This window comes from Triplophysa dalaica, chromosome 1, assembly GCF_015846415.1.
Source record: "Triplophysa dalaica isolate WHDGS20190420 chromosome 1, ASM1584641v1, whole genome shotgun sequence".
NCBI lineage: Eukaryota > Metazoa > Chordata > Actinopteri > Cypriniformes > Nemacheilidae > Triplophysa > Triplophysa dalaica.
The window spans coordinates 12560602-12579412 of NC_079542.1; the positions used below are offsets into that span (position 1 = coordinate 12560602).

General features: G+C 39.3%; 1 protein-coding gene and 1 long non-coding RNA gene across 8 annotated transcripts in view; one reads left to right on the plus strand and one right to left on the minus strand.

Moving 5' to 3' along the window:
* The window catches only part of znf536 (zinc finger protein 536), a 217709-nt gene that overhangs the window by 169153 nt on the left and 29745 nt on the right, over positions 1 to 18811 (minus strand). For 2 of the 7 annotated variants that reach the window (XM_056749594.1, XM_056749591.1), the window contains exon 1: positions 3420 to 3921. The exons of 1 other annotated variant lie outside the window; for it this stretch is intronic. The gene's annotated coding sequence lies outside the window, so the exon portion shown is untranslated. Of the gene's footprint in view, positions 1 to 2736; positions 3235 to 3419; positions 3922 to 18811 lie in introns of those variants that run through there. 4 more of the 7 variants (XM_056749595.1, XM_056749592.1, XM_056749596.1 and 1 more) reach the window with 3 other exon arrangements.
* The window catches only part of LOC130423700 (uncharacterized), a 28696-nt gene continuing 12046 nt past the window's right edge, over positions 2162 to 18811 (plus strand). Inside the window, exons 1-2 of the long non-coding RNA XR_008906915.1 lie at positions 2162 to 2365; positions 3789 to 3858. This is a non-coding gene — a long non-coding RNA (uncharacterized LOC130423700). The remainder of the gene's footprint in view (positions 2366 to 3788; positions 3859 to 18811) is intronic.

Here is an 18811-nt window from a genome sequence, read left to right on the forward strand (position 1 = left end):
TCATTAACAAGCCCTAGCACTGTCTTTTTAAAGCAGAGAGCATCGTGCAGATGCCCCCCAACAAATAAACACGACGCTCTAGGTGTTTGGGGATTCTACAGCCAGAAAAGGAAAGGCCCGAGTTAAAGAGGAAGGGAACGAGAGCGACGACGAGGTGGGGGCGTGGGTCTGGTGTCTCCACAGCACATATCAATTAATACCTAAACACCATGGCCTTGCCTGCCACACCGTCCCTCCAGAGTTCCTTGGCTAGGGCCTGGGCATCTGGAAGACAATTTCCTCCAATTAAAAGGAGCGGGAGGCATTTAAGTGTGCAATGGCTGTTTGATCAAGTCTCCAAGGCTGAAGCACAGATCCATCCGACTAAACTGGAGACTGACAGGCCTAGAGACAGACTGGGTGAGAGAGAGAGAGAGAGAGGGCTGCACACTTGTCTCTACTGCCCGTTGGCAATGTTCTGCCCTCGGCTGTGGTTTGGGCCATGCGACGTGCACCTCCACACACCAGGGTTATCGGTGACGGCGGGGGCAAGCGCGCAGACCTGGGGACACACTGACGCTCAAACGATGCCAAGTTCTGCCACACAACACACACTTTCCTTGCCGGATGAGTGCAAGACGCATATGTAAATGAGAACGTACACACCAGGGAGGAGACATTTTGACAGGATTGGCTTGGTCTGTTTAGCCCCATCGAACTGCTATCAGTTGCACTGGCAAAGTGTATTCGCAAGAGTCTTCATAACACCCTCTCTCTCACTGCATTTAAACGAGATTGATATTTTTCCTTGCCGAAAAAACATTTTGTCTCAAAGATGATAAAATCCATGTTAGCTTGATACACGTTTTTCAGTTAAACTGTGTTTGTGATGGCAAAAATGATAATAAAAATGAATAAACTGACCCTGAAGCAATAACAACAACAACATTTTTAGGATTGTTCCAGATATTTGTATTTGTTATGCAAATTATAAAAAATATATCTGTTAAATAATGGTATTATTTGGCATAATTAATAATAGTTTTTAAGAGAAATATTTTGTACTACAATTATTTTGTAATTAAATATTCTTACAATTGCAGATAAATTAATCAAACATTTGTATGATAACAATCAGATGGCTTCTACATTATAACCACACACACACCATACATGACTAGCATATTTTCTATTCCTTTCCTATTTTTCCACATCCTCCTTACACCCTTTTCATTTATTTATTTATTTTAATTTATAAAGAAGACAACAGAAGTATACTTGTGGTTATATTAATGCTGGCCTTTCAAATGTCCACGCAAAATTGTGTGGGATTTTGAGAAGAATGTGTGACTTGACTACATCACAATGTCATTTCAAGTCAGAAAAATGAAAAGAGCTGACAAAAAATGTCTACGCCCATACACAATTACAGACATAATATCCGTTAAACAATGACGGTACATCTGTACCGCCTGCTATTTGTCCCTTTTCACGAACAATGAACCTGAAAAAAACAGTTATCTCATTTCAACACTACGGAAGATGCAAACAAACTAAAAGTATGACCAGAACTGAATATGTGCGTGCGTTTCAAATTCCAAAAAAAATGGTAAAAGTTTCTGCTCATGTTAATAAAAGAAACGTCAACCTGGATCAAAAGCAAGAGACCAATTTTGTTACATCTTTTAGCACAATATAAGTCTACAATAAGTGCCTAAAGTATGTGCAGTAGATTTGCCATACAACATCGAGGTCATCCAATCTGTCATATCATCATTCTGACCCTGAGAACCTTTAAATGTCATAATCGGGATATTTGTGAACTTGCGAAATATGCGCAAAACAATGCGTGGAATTAAATGGCGTGTCTAAACGCGGCTGACGCGATTGTGCTTACATACATTTAATCTTTCCTTCAATAACTCCCGCATCGCCGCGCGAATTTCTCTCCTCATCTTTAATTCTTACAACTTTCTTTGCCTTTTTTCCTCCCATAATACATCATTTCCCCAAGCGACAATGCTCGCAACAGTCGTTAAAATCTCAATTTCCATGGGAGATGTGCGTGTTTTTCTGCAGATAAAAAGGTTTTTAAGTCTGATATGACATTTAGCCCTCAGTTGTTGAATGCCATCATAAAGCTTCTGTTCATAAGAGGTCGATCACAGCACAAAATGGCAGGTCTCACCGGCTCTTCCATCTCACAAGTTTTGACACATGGCATGCACCGGGTAACTTTGATCATAATTCTCCAACCGATCTGCGTTCGCTTCAGCTGAAATCCTAAACGCAAACCCCTTGGGGCTGAAGTGAGAAAGTTTGAGCAGAGATTGGAAAAGCGGAAAGTTTCGAACAGCTTGGTATCTCTGCTTGGCCAGCAGCGAATGTAAGTCTGGTGCGCATCCCTGGAAAGCTTAATGCCACATTACAATAAATGATAAGCGATATGTCTTAATGCTTTGTTAATAAAGTTATGTAAATAAGAATTAATTATAACAAAGCGATCTTTTTTCTTTAAAGTAAGTTCCAGCAAGCGCGTGCAATGGCTTCCAGTGCGCTTTCGATATGAGGCTGTTTTATTATCCCGTGACAACAAACGACAACGCACTAGACATTTAATGCCGTATCGTTTCCCATCAAAACAATTAAAAGGCTTATATGTAAAGATACACACGCATCGTTAGCAAAACTGCCTTGAAACGCGAAACAAGAGAAAACCATCCGCGAAGCCACTGTACCGATCTCGTCACTTCTTACCTTTAAATGTATCCAGACGTCCTGCGCGTACAAGATGCGTTGTTAAAGATTGTCTTCATTGAATAACGAAGCATGTCCACATGATTGAGCCGATCATTTTCTTATACTGCTGAGGGGGTTAAAGTATACACACACGCGCGCTTCGGACCTGTTATGCTCGTCCTCTCCTGAATCCTTTTCCCAACTGTTCCTCGCGCATCCCGAGTGATGAAAAAGCGCCTTTGATATCCCCCGCTCAGTTTATTCTCAATACGAACGCGTTCATTGATACAGATCGGCCAGCATCACAAGACATTTCCCTCATCTTTCCCTTCGGACTCCCCCTATCTGGACGGCGAAACGCATTGTACCGTTAAAAATACACTCCATTGTCGTCCATTCACAGCGAGCGCAGAGAGTCTTGCGGTATTTGATGGGACTAAAAGCTCGAACCCTGATAAAGCAGCCCCGCTGAACGGAATATAATCTCTTATCGTCTATTTTCCCTATGCTAAGACGATTTTAACTCCATCCGATCATCTTATTGACCTTGACTTCCCTGTAAACACTTATTAAAATCTGTCTATCCTCACGCACATTGTCAGTCCCGTTATTCAGACGAGGCGTAATTGGCTTTGATGCCTGTCGCCCTTTAAATAACACGATGAAAAACACAAATGCAATTCAAAAATAGATGATCTTACCTTTTGGGAAAACTATCTGAAGTCTTGAGAAAAAGTCCAGTGAAATGAGCGGAGGGAGCGAGCATCAGTCAGTATAAGAGAGAAGTAATGAGTGATAAAATGACGCTCATCTGCACTGTAACCTTGTGGCGTATTTAATGTAAATAAGCCGGTTATGTTGCACACGATCACGCGCACACACACATGCATACAAACAGAGAACGGCCGAGATGGAAAGCGCTTTTCCCACACTTTTATTAAGCTAACGCGTCGTGCAGGAGCGCATATTTAAAACAACTGCGAGGAAAGCTTATCGGTTTGTAAATATGATATGAAATTGCCACTAAACGAGGCGCGTAGTCTAACCAACAACCTCACTCTTCATTACAGAATAAGGAAAAGGGTCCAGACACCGGTCGAGACACGAGCTCAGAGACGTGGGAGAGTGTCCTCTGAAAAGGTACTTCGATGGGGACATGAAACTTTTTGGGGCTGAACTTCAGCGGCAGGACAGTAGCGCTCAGGCCGGCGAGGTTTGATAGATTAAGAGGCAGAATGATGCAATTATATAGGCTATGCAGTGTACCAAAAGCTACTGATTCAATAAAGTCTTTGTTCAGGGATTATATAATGATTATGTTGCAATTATGGGAATGCTTTGGTAATAATAATAAAAAAAATGCAATCTAGGGGGACTAGATTCAGGGAACGCGAGTGCATGCGTCTTTGACGAGGCTGATCGTGGAGAAAAGGACACTGATGCGAGGATGCAGACGGATTGATTACTGATTGTATTGATCGTGATATAGATCGCGGTAAATCAGGAGGAGGAAAAAGAAGCAGTAGCTTAAAATAGTGAAGTTCTCCACTTTACTGTTCTTTTTTTCCCACTGAGCAGAAATTCTGCATCCTAGAAGAGACAAACAAACAAATAAGGAATTTTATTTAATCAATTAATCAATACAAAATACAATGATAAGACATATTTTCTATACTATCAGTCTCTTTGATAAATTAAGTATTTGTATTTAAGTTTGTTAATTTGTTTATTTAATAACCTATGACTACTAATAATATTTAGTAGGAAAACTTTTATTTTGCACATCATTTTTTATGTTGTTGTTATTGACGGATCTGGACTTGTTTGATTTGATTTCTTCTAATAAGGAAAACTAAATCAATAGGTTAAATTATGAATGATTTCAGTATTATGACCTGACATCTAATGATATGCTATATTACCGCAGCAAGGACAAAACACTGGCTCTTAACATGATCCAGTAAACGATTTATGCTTTGCCACCTTTAGGACTAGAAGGGCTACTTTTTTCATTATTTGAGTGCATAGCAGTCGTGTGTTTGAGGTTATTTAGCTCGTTCAAAGGAGCATTAATTGTTATTAAAATCCCGAGGCAAAGGCTTGCCTTCTCTTTATTTTCTTTCCAGACAAAACACACGTTTTAAAAGATAGCACATTCATTATTCACTATGAAAATCAGATTCCCATGCTGCCCCTTAAACGCTCAGGAATTCAGCCCGCATTTTCCAGTCTGATGTGTATGAAATTCCTTTTTGAACAAATTCCAAAATAAAAGTTGCGCCTCTAAAGAAATTAGCATAACCATCCCATCAATAATATCACTATCTCTATGGGAATGATAGCGAAAGCAGTAGGGGTGTTCCTTTACTCAATTCTTCATGGATTCTCTGTTTCTTTTGAACTTGTTATAGCAAGTCAAGTGATTCTTTATCGGTGACAGGCCTGACAATACACGACGAAGACGGGAAAGCAGGTCAAAAGGAAGTTGCCATATGGACTTAAACATGCACTTTTCAACAATATAGGGCAGAGATCTCCTTCACACAGACATGTGTTTATCATTCTTTTTATTTATCATTTATTTTTAAGTGCTTAGGGTTAAATGAAGTTGAGACATTTGTTGTGGGTAAAGTAGGGCAGCTGTATTCTTGTTAAAGTGAATCGCTCGTCTGTGTCTCTTGTCTGTTTACTTTATTTGTGGCTTTTATGCAAACAAACAAATGTGGATACGTTTAGTTTGGCTGGTATCCATTTTATGGATTTTGGCGGAACAGGAAGAGAATACGGTAAAATTGTCACGTTGTCTGGGGTGTTTGGAAGGGCAGCATTTGAGATTGATCATTTTGTCTCCGCAAATATCAACTTGTAACAGGAATCAAAAGGTCGAAAGATCCTGACGGCTCGAGTCATGTGACTCCTCACTGCCTGCGAGCAACAGGTGCACAAGGGGAGAGAAGGGAGGTCTCAAAGCATCTTTTCATATTTCCTTTTCATACCTGCTTTCTTTAAAGATGATATGCATGTATGTAGACAATGTTTATATTCAATGTAGATATATAATTCATTTACTGTGCTAATATGTACGCGTAGTCTTTAATTCATTTGAACAGATTTTTTTATACACACTATTTTCCTAATATACTAGTTTACAGATGTATGGTTGAGACATGTGGGCCATTCATTTTGCATTACTGCATTACTAAACTGGACATGTTATTTTTGTGACATTGAAAAAGCTGTTGTGGGTAAAACACTGCTCAGAGTATAACCCACAGGGTTTGTTTATACTATTAGACCAAGACCACACACATTCAATGTAAATATTTCAAGACATCAAAGTACATGCAAACACTGTGCATTTCATTTCCAGTGCAAGCTCATAACAGTAACCAAAGTGTCAAAGTCACAGTAAAAATTACTGAATTTAATCACATTGGCACTGTAAATATATATTTATATAAAAAATATATATAATTTACATTTTTAACTAAACACTTTCATAATTTAGAAATGTCTTATGCCAATGTTTTAGTTAAAAATGTAAAAAGAATGTACAAAACAAAAAAAATGTTATCTTCAACTGCATGGGCTATACACCCAACTGCATGGCAAAGGTATACACCTTTTAGCTGACGTCCAGTATAAAAAGTTCTTTCAATAATAAAATCAATCTACTAATTGTATGATCAAGGAAGTGAAACCCTTCTGATCAGTCAGAAAGAGAGAAGCAGGGAGAGAGTGTAAAACACTAAAGACTGCCTAAGCATTTCATCCAGCCCCAGCATGAAGGTCTACATGCAACCAGACCAGAATGATTTTCTCATATGGAAAAAAGGGAAGGGGGCTACATTACTTTTTAAATCAAGTTTCACTGAGCATAATCTGTTCCAGGTCTTTGATGAACAAATGTTCTCAAAGTATCACGCCGACTGATTTAATGAGAAGGGAGTGAGCACAATTTCAAACAATCTGATTTTCTGAACCTTCTGTGACTCTAAACTTTTAAAATTGCACTTAAGAATTGCATCAATTACCCTTTAAAGTATGACATCCACTAACTAGGAGCCCTGGCATAACAAACACGCTATGCTGTATTTACTTCATATCCTCTCATCAGGATCTGATACATTGGTCCCTTATGTGAGCCCCTCGTGAAGCTCTCCAAACTCCATTACTGTTTTCCTGTCTCTTCACTGGGAGGTGGACAACATATTTGGCAGATCTAAAAGTCTAACGATGATTTAGTGACATATTACAGAGGCAAATATTTAGAGCCGAGTTCTACGTTTTCAGCGTTTCGGTGCGATGATACTAGAGGGGAGAGAGTACGTTTTCCATATTCTTCAGGCCACAGTTTAGATAACACGTCTGCTCCGAATCCCACCCACTGCTGATGAACTGAGAGAAGTGTATAATGTCTATGACTTATAACCGGACCGTTGCTAATTGAAATCATCTGAATCAATGTCTAGCTTGGGAACAAAAATCTAAATGAAAACATATGACTCAAACTGATTACTAAAAATGTTGAGCAGGGGATTTAATAATGATTACATGCTTAAATTATCCAGGCCCTTTTGAGAATCCATCACTCTTATATCTCTTAGTAAAAGCAGGCACTGTGTTTGTGTGCGTATCTCTGTGAGAGTTTGCTTCACAAGAGGAGCTACGACGCGCAAACAAACAAACAACAACATTAGCATTGGGAAAATACAGCTTGCTAATCAGTGTCTAAGTTGTTTCATTATAACGTTAGCTTCTCTTAATCTCAGTCTTGAGACCTAGAAAAACAAACGATTGAACTTTGACACGGTTTTACTCAAACAGCTTCAAAAACCAAACCCTGTAATACGTACTCCTCGACCGACACCACAGTTCAAACGCAGTGTCGCTTACTCTTTAAACTCCATATTTCTGTGAAAGCGAGCCATCATATTTTACTATTACCTATCAATTGGTTTCTAATCATGGTAATGAGGCGTCTGCCGTTTGGTGACAGCGAACTAACGGCCTCCATGGGAGCATTAGGGAGCCTGGGTTATGCTGTGGGCCGTTAACTACCTACAGGCGCTTGCTAATGGCTCCAAATGACCTCCTCAGTGGCTATTAGCACATAATTAGAACCTTGCAGACCATCAATGACTTCCACCGGACATGCGTACCTCTTCGGTCTTCTCCTCCTTGCTCCCCCCACTTACTGTTTAATGGTCAGATTATGGTGAGGTGCCGGGACACAACCACAATTGCTGCATTAAGTTGCGTGTGGCTGGCATGCGAACATTGTATGGTGAAGCTGCGATGCAGAATCAGTTTTAAAGGGCACTACAACTTATATGAGGCTGCAGGGAAAGATCTTTGACTCCACCGATATGTTTATAAAACTGAAAAGTTGGTCGCAATTAAGAAGGAATTCCTGGGTCAGCTATTTTGACAAGCTTTGACTGCAGCCGTAATTCACTTATGCGCAGTATAATTCGCTGGAAACCTGCCATCAGCCTGCATTTAATTCACAACCAAATAAACAAGCAAAAATTTGATCTAGTCCTTTAGCACAATATAAATATCTAGTTTAAGAAAATATCATAAACAAACCCACTAAATATCCAATATGACACCTGCTATCTTTCCCCAACATCGGTGCCCTATCCGTCCCGGCCTCTTTTACCATTTTGTTCTATTGTTGTGGACCACGCAGAGCGTAAAGTGCAAGGCACGGCCACACCGCACAAGTGGTTCAGTCACACCAACCTCTGTGTACACTTAGCAATGCTCTCCAGTTACCCAGAACAAAGGCCTGCTTTAGTGGGTTAATGTCAGCTCAGAAAACTGTGGAGAACAATAGCAGAGCCAGAATAAAGAGGAAAATAAAGCAAACACCGGACGTAACATCTATGCGGTGGCAAGTGCTAAAATGATCAGCAACTGATCTCTCCTCACCTCAGCAGTTACATATGTCATCTGTGAAAACCGCAGACTTTGTAGCAAAAGTATGAAACCACCAATATAAGCTGAAGATGGGAATCTTTCTGGGGCATCAACCAGGCTTGGACAATGGAATCTAAAATAGATCATTACATGGTGACAAAAGAGCTCCAAAGTATTGTTTCCCTTGTTTTAATTAAATGTTATAAAATACATTTATAAAAACTTGAATAGAATATAATAGAATAGGCATCTGCCCTGTGCTCAATAGTTTCTTACACAGTGTAAAGAATGTAAAAAAAGTGTGTCTGGGTGAAATGCACGGTCAGTATTGCGCTTTCTAGAGGCCAGGGATAGTATTGCATTAAAGTCTGTACATTTGCGGCTGGAGAAGCCCAGCAGACAGCCATGAGCAAAGGTCATCCACTCTGTGGTCACAATCACTTCCTGCATTCTAAGTGTCCCAACCCACAGACACAGTTTCTGATGTGTTTTCTATGTCATGAGTTTGAATCACTGCCCATGTTGCCACCACCCTCCTCCCTGACTCTAGCCTTTCTCTCTCTCTCTCTCTCTCTCTCTCTCTCTCTCGCTCGCTCGCTCGCAGACACTCTTAGCAGAAGCATTCCCTGAATTAATTTGTTTTCATTTGCAGTATGTCAACTGAAAATATGTAGTTGTTCTCTGTGGCAGAGCAAAAGAATCTCTCTCGCTCGAGTCTGTTTCTGCTTCTTGATCATTAAATCTGTATGTATGTTTTTTACAGTGCTATGGCAGTAAATACATAAACAGCCTGCCGGCTCTCCTCAGCTGCATCTGTGGTGGATCCCTCTTCACAGTGTGCTTTTCCGCAACATTCCCCTAGTGTTTGTCCTGTGTTGTCAGAACGTTGCCAGCCACCGCTGCTACAATGTCAGGCCAATCCACTGCCAAAGAGCAGGGACGGCGACCGTGGCGGGTCACAATTATCTGCGGGACGACGGCGCTGTCCAAAAATAACCTCTTTCCCATATTTCTGGATTGGCCGCCCCTGTCTGTGGGCAGTCCACCTCTCTAGCCCATCTGGCAAGAGGACAAACAAAATCTTGGTTGTTCTTCAGTCAAAAACCTGTCAAGAGAGAAAATAGCTCCACACTGTCGTCCATTTCTTCACAGCGAACACAACCCTGGACATAGTAAATCACCGAAAGGGCACGCCTCCAAAACACCATTCTTCTATAACAGCATTAGCACAGAAGTAAGATTTACAGATCACTTAATGTTCCTGAGTCCTCTGCATAAAAGTATATACAAAGGTTAATATTGTAATAATATCTTCCTGGAGGGCATTGCAATCATTATCTCTCCAGAGATATCAATTAGAAGCACTTTACGGCAGGTAATGACAGAGATTCCGGTCCAAAATGACATTATTATTATTATCATCATCTATATTCCCGTACTGCCTACACGAGGCAGAAGAGGCACCCGAAGTCCAGCAAAAATGTAGATAAAGAACAAAACATATCAAACGAAGCACATTAATCTTAGTTTTATGTGGTCGACCTCACAGACTAACAAGCTTTAAATATGACCCCCGTGGCCTGGCATTTCTGGTAGAGTGCAACAGTTGTCCGCACCTTAGTGTTGCGGCCATCTTGTATGCTGCTCATCTCTCTTTTGTTTCCGGAAGATAACATACAGTGGACTGCATGGAGGCTGGATACCCTCAAAGCAAACAGAAACGGCGATAGACACACATCACAAGTTAGAGACATGGAGGAAGCAGATAGAAATGATGGAGGCAGCTATGAATCAAAAGCTTTTGCGGCTGGTTGGCTAATATTTACTTGCCACCGAACACAGATTTACGCCAGTGCTTTCTCTGTTTGTAGAAAGTAAAAAAGCAGTTGGAACATTGGAAAAGTTACTGACTGACCTTTGGGCTTAGCTAGTAACATTAATAAGGAAGATTTGTTATGTTATTGACCCTCTTATCAACACCATGAATAATTCACGGCCGGGCCAGCACTTGTCCAAAAGCAGATGAGAAAACTGCACCCATCCCTCTGACTGTTGATTTAGCAGTTTCATATTTAATAAGGGACTAGAGCGCTGGGAGGCACCTTTTTTTGAGAGAGATTTAATTGGGCGCTGGTGACATCCATCACATGGTTGTCATGACCATGACCTTTCGTTTGGGGCTATTCATAATAAGAGAGTTATGAGCCGGTTCCTCGTATTTCTAGCGACTCACCCCTCCGTTTGTGTAATAGATGCCGCAGCATTTGTAAACCTTATCTTACAGGGGTTGGTTAAAGCTAGTGTGCGCGACCCGACCAGGATTTATTGCTTTCCGTCAGGCTGGTTAGGGAAGATGTAAAAGGGTGCCACTATTTGAAGAAGGACGACTTAACATGAATGGATGCAGTCACTACTGTATATCTAAGTTTGAAGCAAGGGGCCTTGACGCTTTACGGGTTACCGAGAGCAATCTTAGACACAAATAAGTATCTACAGCCTGCGGGATGTTTGAAAAACGCACTCACCATATCATTTTCAAATCCCGGTATAAGCGAATGGAGCTAAAAATGCCACGCTCGGAGAGGGAGCGCAAGGGAAATGGAAATTGAGATGAACAGAGCGGAGTGGTTTGACATCGAAATGGAAACGCTGTGTTTAAGGTGCAACACTTTAAAGTCTCTATCTCTCCATCTTTGACTCCAGAGAGGCGTGTAGCGCTGAGAGAGAATCGAGCTCTACACGCAGGTTAATTTCATCAACCCCGGGGGCTCTGGGGAGCGAGCCGGTGCCTGAGGGAGCTCCCAACGCAAGCTTCCCTTGAAGAAAGTTGTGAGACAGAAAGTGAGAGAGAGAGAGTGGAAGGGTGAGAGAGAGAGTGAGAGATCAAATACAGGTGAGCTCGCTCCCCAAGGAGCACCAGATGGCCTGCACAACCCCCTGTGTTTGTGCACTTAACTGCTTCGCTGTGTCACCAGAACAATGGTCATTCACAAGCAAGTTCTCTTTTACAAGCAACTCCTCCTTTATACATAAACATAAAGCCGTTGTGCATTATTAAAGCGGGCCAGGCGCACATAATCTTTTCAGACTGGGACAAACTTACCACCATTGATATCTATGTATTTATTACAGCAATAGAGCAATATGAGGGTGAGGCGCAGAGAGATATCGGCTTACCCGAGGCTGAGGGAAATTTAAGATAAAGGATATTTAATATCCAGTTCACATCGCCAGGGCTAAGCCTTTAATAGCATGAGGGGTTTCCGTGCAGGTAATGCCTTTGTCTTTGTCTAAACACACTTCCACGGACTTTAACTGTAGTCGCGTAAAGCGTGCGGGTCACTGATAAATGTGCCGTAATGGCTCGACGTGGGAGATTGCCCATTTGTCCTGTCAGGTTATTAATGCACCTGGGCACTTCCTCCAAAGGTGTTATCTACCGCGCCCAAAAAAGAATGAGGCAATATATATAATTAATTCACTATCTCTCTCGCTTCTGCCTTTCCTTTACAGTGTTCTTACATTTTGTCACATTGCATTAGAATCAAACGACGTGCGCTATGGCTGGCAATAATCACGGAGACAAATATGCATGTATATTATTGGGAGTAACATTAGGCTGGTGACTTGCATTCCAGGGCACATTACTGTTGCTTATTTTGTGTCTAAATGATAATGAGCACTGGAATGATAACCTATATCATTTAGAGTGAAATATGAATTTAAAGCACTGCCTGCCATTTAGAGAGGAGAAATGTGTCGCGGAGATCATTCAGGTGTCTTCTGAATTCATTTGAAAATCAGGCCGCAAACAGAAGAGAACGGTTGAGTTTTCTTCGAGGGGTAAAAGACTATTGTTGTCCTAATTACGAGGCGGCTGATGCATTATTTAACAATCCAACATACATCGCCAGGGCTGGATATGAGTAAAATAATTTATGACAGGATCTCGTTTTTTTGCCCCTCGCTTTAAATCAAACTTCAATAAATGTGCCACCCCTATCCATTTTACATGAGGCCTTGGTAAAAACAAGTTGCGCGCAGGAGTCTGTTATTCAAAAAGTCTTCCGACAGCATGGGGTCTAAAACGAAATCACACCCGAGAACAAGGAGGTGCTCAGTGTTAGCTCACCTTGGGTGATGCAGAAAGACAGCTGAGAGAAAGAGGGAAAACAATGTGTATTCTCTCCAAAGCAATGCTGTAGAAAGTCTATTGTCAGGAAGTTGTAAAGGACAACTCTTCTTTTTCTGTTTAAAAGAAAATATGACCTAGAGAGAAAAAAGGAGACATAAGAAATTAATAAAAATATATTTTTTATTTGATGCATTGTAACTTTCTTTTAAACCTCAAGTTTGTCATCAATATCATTTACATTTATAGTTATAGTTATGCATATGGCAGACGCCTTTGTCCAAAGCGACTTGCATTGCATTATACTATGCATTGTATCCGAGTATGTGCAATCCCCTTGGATCGAGCCCATGACCTTGGCGTTGCTAGCACCATGCTCTAACCACTGAGCAACAGGAAAGCATAAAATCAAAACAGTGATCCTGTCCTCTGGTCAGCTCCTGCACTCATGACAATGGCATCAGGACAAACTTTAATGAGCGCTAACGCAATGGGCAGACCTGTAGCTATCCATCATCAAGTGTGCTGAGAGAAACACTGCCGCTTAAAAGCACTAGCTGAAAAGACCCAGCAGACGAGGAGAGCGGCCATAACCAAATTTATATCATATTACACATTGAAATGTGACCCCATAATGACATCACTGTAATTCAATCAAACCCCTGATTCCGTATTACTTAAGTTGAACTAGTGTCCTTCCTCATGTAAAATTAGTAAATTGAATATGCTTGTTGTTTATGTTACAGCAGGCCCAAGACACAGTTTGATTTAGAGCGTTTTGATTTTCAGAAAGCCTAATTTTCGAGAGAGCATCTGAAGAGCATAAATAGCCTGGGATGTTGGCAGATTTTTTTTATTGATTGTGGTTTACGTAATTGCTATCTATCTGTATTTGTCTACTCGAGCACGAGGGTCATGGATTACGTTTCAATGCAACCAGTGAACACAGCTAAAAGCCATTGAGAGCAGCAAGGGCTGCGACAGGAGAGGTTTGTTTTTGAAGTTGTTGTGTTGTTGACACTATGAGGGCTCTTTAACTGTTGCTATTGAGAGTGACTGACACATTCATAATTCTGCCATTATGTACTTGACTGATCTGCTCCAATGCTGATCTCAAAAACAACAGACTCAACAGTCCTGATGCATCTATTGATGTCTAGATGCCACTCAATACCTGGACTATTTTTGAAAAGAACAACAACTTACTTGAGCAAACAATGCGTTTTTATTATTTTTTAGTTTATTATTAACTTTATTAACTTATTAATTACAATGAAAGATGGGATAAGTCCGATTTGTAGTTGCTCTTCTTACATGCATCATGGCACCAGCGCTAACCCTTGGGCCTTGTCTCTCAACTTTAAAGGGATAGTTGATCCAAAAATAAAAATGATATAATTATTTATTAACCCTTTTGTCATTTAAAATCTGTGTATTTTATTTGTGGAACACCAAAAATAGATTTTAAGAAATGTGATTTTGTGTCTGTACCATGGAAGTCAATGGGGTCTAATGTTGTTTGGTTACCCACAAAGGAACAATTCCAGCAGTGCTGATGAATGATCAAATTCAGTTATATGATCAAATACAGTAATTGAATATATTTTGCCAAAACATGCCTCAACAACAAAAAATAATTAAAAAAAGAATGGAAGGAATAAATAAGTTTTTAATATTTGTGGGATCTGAAAATTATTCTTGTCAGATTGGGCACATAAAAATGCCACACTGGGTTTTAATGTATTGTAAGGAAATGAGAGGAATAGGTCGTTTGCAATCACATGGTATTTATGACGCACGAGGCACGGCTGAAGGGCAGGTAGTGATTTTCCTCCATAGGAATTCACCATCACAAACTAGTACCGATGTTTAACGACCTGAACAACGACCAGGTAAGCCCAAATTTCTGTCAAACTGTACTTGTAATAAACACTAGCGTCCGTTAAAAGAACAAACCCTAAGTAGCCTGTTAACTGTCACACGTTCTGTATACGGGACACCTAAGTTCGCATCAATATTGTGCATGTAATTTCTAATCGAATCATGACAAACTATATATCAATGGAAAGGTCTAAGACTCTAGAATACATCTTTCTTTAGTGTTTTTTTAAATAACTTATGTAGGGAGAGTAATTGATTCTTTTTATAAAGGGTGTGCTTAGATTTTTTCTTATTCTTTTGCAACCGTATTTTTGTATGTATTTTTTATCAAAGAAAAACATAAACTTTTTTTTTTTTTTTTACAATAAAGTTAACAATATACCTTAATTTTTTTGTGTGTATGTTTTTTGTTGTTGGTGTAATAATCAGCTACTTTTCTTTTTTCAGACGAGACCAACCTTAAATTCCAAAGAATTCATGAGTTACCGCCATTTTAGTTCCAACATGCGTTTTCATGTGTTAGCTCAAAGGGGCCTCCGACAGTTAACAGCTTTTAAATGGATAAAGTGAATAATTTGTTTTAAGCGTTAACAGCTTAACGAAACAGCTTAACGTACCAAAACAACAACCATGAAAAACTAAAAGAAATGCATTTGCTTATCACTGATATCAAACATACACAAGATAGCAGAAAAGTTATAAGTTCTTTATTATAAACTTTATTGAAGAACAAGCTTAATGTGAGACTATTCAGATCCCTGGAATAATTTATTGTTATTTTAACAGTATCTAGTGTTTATTACAATTAAGGTTTAATAGATTGTTGTTTCAGTACATTTAGCTGTTTCATTATAATTCACTTATTTTGGGCAGAAATGCTTAACGCATGATATATCACTTTATCCATTTAATCAGGACTCGATCTTTGCAGCTAGTGTTCGTGACAAGTTTTGACAGAAATTTGTGCTCACCTGGTCGTTGTTTAGGCATGTTAAACCTCATTAAGCATTTTAGAAAGTCATCCGGCTGGGCTCGTCCCAAATGCAGATTCCTTTCTCAGTCAATACTTCTGAGATACTTCTGCATTTCCCCCCTTCAAATTTTGCAACATAATAAAAATACCTTTCATGGTTTGATCAATTTGAACAAAACACAGGTATTTTGAGTTTGTTATACTGAATTCCTATGGAGAAAAGCACTTGCTGCCCTCCATCGGCACTTCACGCAATGTCGTGTCTCGTGAGGTCATGTGCAAACAACCTATTTTGGGCTCACAATCCTTAACAACAGGCCAATACAATATCAAGGCCACTGACACCAAGTCATACTAAGTCAAAAAAGGAGGATGTTACCTTACTTCCCTTCTTTGCCAACTTCGAGTGTATTAAATGTTTAGAAAACATGCAGTCAAAAAACTCTGACAAGAGCAGGGGAAAAAAGGCAAAGAAACTCTGAGCCTGTTGAATCAGACAGCAACAAAATGAATATTCTTCACCTGTCGGCTGATGTTGACTCCTCTTGTTTAGATTTCACAGTGGTGGGAGAAAAAAGAAAACCGCATATTTACTTTTAATTGAAAGGAAATTAAAGACGCATCCACATCCGCAGATGACAAAGGAGTGTCTCAGGGCTTGGGGACGATGATAGCTTTTGTTTAAGATGGATTTCATAAAGCACCCCTCCCCCACTGATAATAATAAAGAAAAAAAGAAGTCTTGGACATTTCTCCAAATACAATTACCTCTGCATCACCTGATTCAATCAAATGAATTTGCATTCTGTTTGCATCCAATGTTCCGTGGCCCAGTAAACAAGACAGGGGGAATAAATCTGATGTGTTTTCATGGTTCTGCCTGCCCCCCTCATTCGCTACACTTTATTTGGAATATTTGAATTCTCATGAATCTGTAAATGCACCATGTGTGGGTGAAATTAAAAAGGCTTTTTGTTTTTTTTTATGGAAGAAGTAAGGAGCGTCCTCTTGTGCTGACAAGAGAAAGATGCTATGTCGGAAGAAACACAGTGTTAGCGACTGCCTGGGAACATATGTTGCCTGAATCAAGAAGGGATGGCGATCGATACATGAGTTAATACTGACCTTTGCTTTGACCTCACTGTAGAGAGTAAAGCTGGGGCAATACTAATAAAGTAATACATCACCCAACAATACAAATTCTGTCTTTATTTGCTTACAATAATATTACTTCAAGCTTGCATGCTGTCATTATGTCACACAAAATGCATTTTAAAGCAGCACTATTTTCACAGAGATCCTGTCGGTCAGGAAAAAAAAGCCAGCATTGATTTGATAGCTACACAGGCATGCGGCTTTACAGGAGATTATTATCAAGGAATATGATACAATATACAAATATATATTGTATTTCATTATATAAATGTGATTATACTATATCACTAAATATTAAAATTCATTAGTTTCTTTCACAAAACAATCTGGTTTTGTTGATTCAGAAGACTTGTTATACTATTTACTTCAATGATGAATATTGTTTTAGCTTTGAACAGTGGTCAGTGGTAAGTAGGGCCCTATGAAATCAGACCAAATTCAGTTTTTCGGTTAAAATTTTTCGGGATTCTGTGTTTTCCTTTTCTTAATACACTAGTAATATTTTTTAGGACCGGTGTGCGCACAGCTGATTCGGCTCTCATCCCACCTTCCTTGTTACAGTTACATTTGATGTAAAATACTGTTCCAAGAACAGTACGATCCGAATATTCAAGTGTGCGGAGCGCATTCTACAGATGATTGCTTCATGAACCTGGTAGAGATCAAGGCCGGCTGTGCACGAAAGCTTTGGTTAAAAAGTGGGGCAATTCCAACCATTACAACTTCGCAAGTACAGTCTGGCGCTTCAGATTCGCATCCTGTAAGTATTTTTTTCATTGTAAAATACTTTGTTATGGATAAATGCGAGGTGTGTTTGAAGCGCATGTTGTCTTTTTGTGTGATCTGCAAATGCAGACACGCACGCAATGTGAAAAAAGACAACATAAGTCCTAATAATCAGTAATTATGTTCCAACTAGAGGCAACAAATGTCGAGGTTTATAATGGGGTTTAATTGTCTTTGTTGAGCAGCGACGAGACATGGCGTAACACTGTTTGAACAGTAACGGCAAATTTATATAACGTTGTTTATAAAAGGTAAGATTTAGCTATAGTTTTTAAATATTTAACATAATACATATTTTTTTTAAACCTTACCAATCATTTACATCCTGCTCAATTCATGCTGCCAAAGTTGATGTATTGGCTTGATCATCTTAATTTTCTGGATCAGATTCGAGCTCAATTTATAAGTAAAAATTACTAATGACATTCTATCACCTCTCAGTACAATTGCTTTGGAACATGATATTTCAAATATGGTAAGGGGCGTTACATTTCCGTCACACGCTTGCAGTATTTGACCAATCACTATGCACTATAGTTAACCGGCCAATTATAGTACACCTCACTTTTTAGAGCGATGAGCTTGGAAAAAAAATTGTTTCAGATTTTTTCAGAGAGTCGGGTGAAAGAGGAGATACAAACATGCACGGTATGTGTAAAATACAGCGTTTCTAACCTTAAATCGTGTATACACATTGCATTACATCTAAAACAAACGATAATATTCGTTTTAGCCGTGTCATATGACCCCTTTAATATAAACCAGCATCTCTCCAGTGCATTTTGTGCTTTTTCTTTAGTTTTTTTTACACCTACTTGAATTTAAGATTTGTTTATTTGACTAGTACATTTACTTTAATAAAGTAAATAATATAATATAGAACAGTCTATTCATGTGGGTGTGTCATGGTTAATTTAAGTTAACCAAACTTTTTTGCTCATGAAGTAAAGTCTTAAAGAATCTCTGGAGATGTGTTCACACCATAAAGTGAGATGCTGTAAACAGACGTGTCATGTGTGCAGTACAGGAAACACGCAGAAAAGGCATATTTAAACCACTTCTTAATCACTACTGATGTTATTTAAAGCAAAAATAGAATTTTATTATAGCTGTTCAGTGCTATTTTCTAAATAAGGGTTCTTAGTATTTTCCTAATATTGTATTCTGTATTTATTAACACTGTATATCCTGCACTTGCTAATTTCACTTCTGGTTAGACCTAAACTACATTTCGTTACACT